Source organism: Cololabis saira, chromosome 16, assembly GCF_033807715.1.
Source record: "Cololabis saira isolate AMF1-May2022 chromosome 16, fColSai1.1, whole genome shotgun sequence".
NCBI lineage: Eukaryota > Metazoa > Chordata > Actinopteri > Beloniformes > Belonidae > Cololabis > Cololabis saira.
Genome location: NC_084602.1, coordinates 7,667,582 through 7,670,718, shown reverse-complemented (window position 1 = coordinate 7,670,718; position 3,137 = coordinate 7,667,582). Strand labels below are relative to the sequence as shown.

The following is a 3,137-nucleotide window of genomic DNA, read 5'->3' as shown; positions in this document are numbered from 1 at the left end:
TTTCCCCGGTCCGGAAACACCCGTATTGTACTGGGACCTCTTGCTGTGTTTGGAGTAGCCAGCTCAGCAGGGTGCCATGCTGGCTATTGTCACACAAAGGTGTGACATTCCAGACTTGAGGGGGGTGGGGGGGGGGTAACTTCACCGACCCAAGCCCCACCCCCCAACCACCCCCCACCCCCCCAGTCCTCACGCAGGCAGCAAGCAGCTAAAGCGCAAGCAAAAATACAATTAGAATTTAATTAGGTTCAATATCTATTCAAAGCAATTCTAAAAGAACAAGGATGGATGTGCCTTTCTTTTTACCTGTTATCACGTCGCTGTCTGTGTCAGGAAAAGCAATGCCGACCTGCTCCAACATGTATGTCGTAACTGCAAGGTTATGTGGAGAATTGATACTGTTGGGAAAGAGAGGAGCCATTAGTTGATTAAAAACAAACTCAAACCCCAAAGCAACCTTTTATTTATTTTTGTGTGGAGAAAATAGATCTAGATCACATGTGACTACACTGAGCACACGTGACACGTTACTAAGAATACTATAGAAATATTGATTTAATATAAATACCATGTCATAGCTATCTGTTTCTGGTTATTTTCATATAAAAGTACGTTTTTCAATGTTTATAATTATTCACAAGTATGCAGTGTCATAACTACATCTCTGACGTTGATAAAAAAACCAAACTGTTTGAAAATCTGTTGAGAATTGAGCAAGTTAAGGTTGTTTAAGCAGTACATGCACCATTAAACACAATGTTAGAGTGAGCGAGCTCTCCTGTGGCAAGATGGCCGCCGTGTGACGACGTCGCTCTGCATTGGCAGCAGCGCGGACGAGTCATCTAGCCTTTAATAAAGTCCATAGACATATATAAAGTTTATATATGTCTATGGACCGACCCATCACTACAAAATCAGTTTGGCTTTTCAACAATTTCTTTCCTAATGCCGTTTATTCATTTATTTTTTATTTTGCTGTGGTAAATTACAGTGATTACAAACAAAAAACATATATTTACCTTTGTTTTGGATCCAGCTTCATAGCGTTGTTTTCAGAATTGTGTAAACGTCTTACAGCCTCCTGTATAGATTAATAATACAAAGTTAGTGTGATTCTAAAAGTATTTAAGCATTATTGCCTCCTGTGGACATGCAGTTAAATGTAAAAGGAATTGTGCCTTATAGTCATAAGCAAACTTACTTACAGCAACACGTGTGTTCTCTGCTCTTTTAATCCGTTTTGCGGGTGTGGAATCGGAGCTGAAAGTTTCAACACGATCAGAGCTTAAGTTCTTCACTTCCTCGTCCAGTAGTTCAAATCTGCCGTCCATGTCTTGTAGTGTGCGCTCTGATTTGGATAAAATCCCAAGGACCGTTTATGCGACATGTTTTACAACAACGCAGCAGTATCTCCTCAAAAGCAAAAAAAGTTCTACCGGGCGGGAGCAAAACAAACTAACTAGGAAAAACTTTAAAGACCCCCGCAACTCTCAACGCTGTGAGACAGAAACCAATGACATTGCTGAATCAATTCTTAGCCACGCCCCCGCAATAACATAAAGGCCCTATCTCCATTTGCTATTCACGTGGGCCAATTGGGCATAGGTTGGGGGAGTTTGAATGGTAACTCACAGAAGTGTTGATGGCCGTTTGATGGCTCTTGTTTGATGGCTCCTTTTTTAAACAAAGGCCTTAAGCAGGTCCCCTGCTGTTCCTCTACCCGTGGCAACAAAGTGGGGTCAGTAAACTCCCGATTACAGCTCAGAAATGGCCGTATTTCACAGTAAACTTCTTTTACCAGTAAATTCCCAATAACATCCACACACACCCAGCAAACACAAACATTACCGGTTAAATGCTATGTCAGCATATTCCCATAAACTCATCTTTTCGTGCTGTGCAGGTTCCTCTCTGAAGGACAAGCAGCAGCATTGCAACCATACTGTATTATACATTGTCCCCCCCTCTGTACGTTCAGCAAGTGGCAACTGCAACGGCACATCTGGAGGATCTCAGTAAGATAACAGTCTCTGGTACTTAAAAGAGTAAAAACACGGTTTGATCTAAATAAATGATTGTTGAATCTTGATAAAACAAACTTCATGATATTCACCAATAGAAACAAAGACACTGGTGCTTCAATTAGTATAGAAGGTGTTGAAATTAATAAGGTAAGGGAAACAAAGTTTCTAGGTGTCATTCTGGACGAGAATTTGTGTTGGAAATCACATATACAGCATACAAAGGTAAAAATACACAAAGTAAAAGATTCACTGGATAACAAGGCATTGTATATTTTTTAAAACATATAAAATATATTTTATATTTTTATTATATATTGTATATTGTATTTTTATTGTACATTTTATATAACATGATTGTGCCATATCTAACCTATTGCATTGAAGTATGGGGAAATGCTTTTGAAAAATATACTCAGTCTATTTTCATTTTACAAAAAAAATATTATTCCTTCAGTTAAAACTGTTCAATATTAGTGGACCACATAATTCTGTAAATAATTAAATTATGTGGAAAGCTCATAAGAAGATTTTGCCAATCAATATACAGAAAAAAATTGAAAAAAGAGAAAATAAGTATAACTTAAAAGGAACAGAGATCTTTAAAAAAACTAAATTCAGGACAAAATTGATGGAACGTTGTGTTTCTGTAAAAGGTATCAGTTTATGCAACAATCTGGATACAGAAGCCAAAGAATGCAAATCAAACATTACATTTAAAAGAATAATAAAAGCCAGTTTGATGAAGAAATATCATGATAATTGTTAAGTTAGGTGGGTTTTCTTTTCTCTCTCTCTCTTTTTAGCACAATTGTCATATTTTTTTTCTTTGAATCAAAAAAGAATACGACTATCTGTGTTTGACGACAGCTATTTTGTGTTATTTTATAACTTTGTTGTAGTTTTGTTTTTTTGTTTGTTTTTTTAAATTATGTTTATTGGAAAGTGTTTGTTTTTTTAAATTGCGTAATTTGTAATTTTTTTTATTTTTTAAAAAAAAATTATGATTACATTAATTGAAATTTGATTTCTTAGGAAAAAGGGACAGATAAAATAAGCTTAGTCTTCTTTCTGTTCCCTTTCATTCAAGGACAGATATTTGTTGTAATTGTATTG

The 3,137-nt window shown here is 36.2% G+C and overlaps 1 long non-coding RNA gene across 1 annotated transcript; it reads right to left on the bottom strand.

Annotated features, from left to right (window-relative positions):
- Positions 1 to 306: 306 nt before the first annotated feature.
- LOC133462587 (uncharacterized) lies at positions 307 to 1,222 on the bottom strand. The gene is made up of 3 exons (XR_009784260.1): positions 1,206 to 1,222; positions 1,020 to 1,081; positions 307 to 398 (listed from the first exon to the last, which is right to left on the bottom strand). It is a non-coding gene; the product is annotated as an uncharacterized LOC133462587 (long non-coding RNA).
- Positions 1,223 to 3,137: the final 1,915 nt, after the last annotated feature.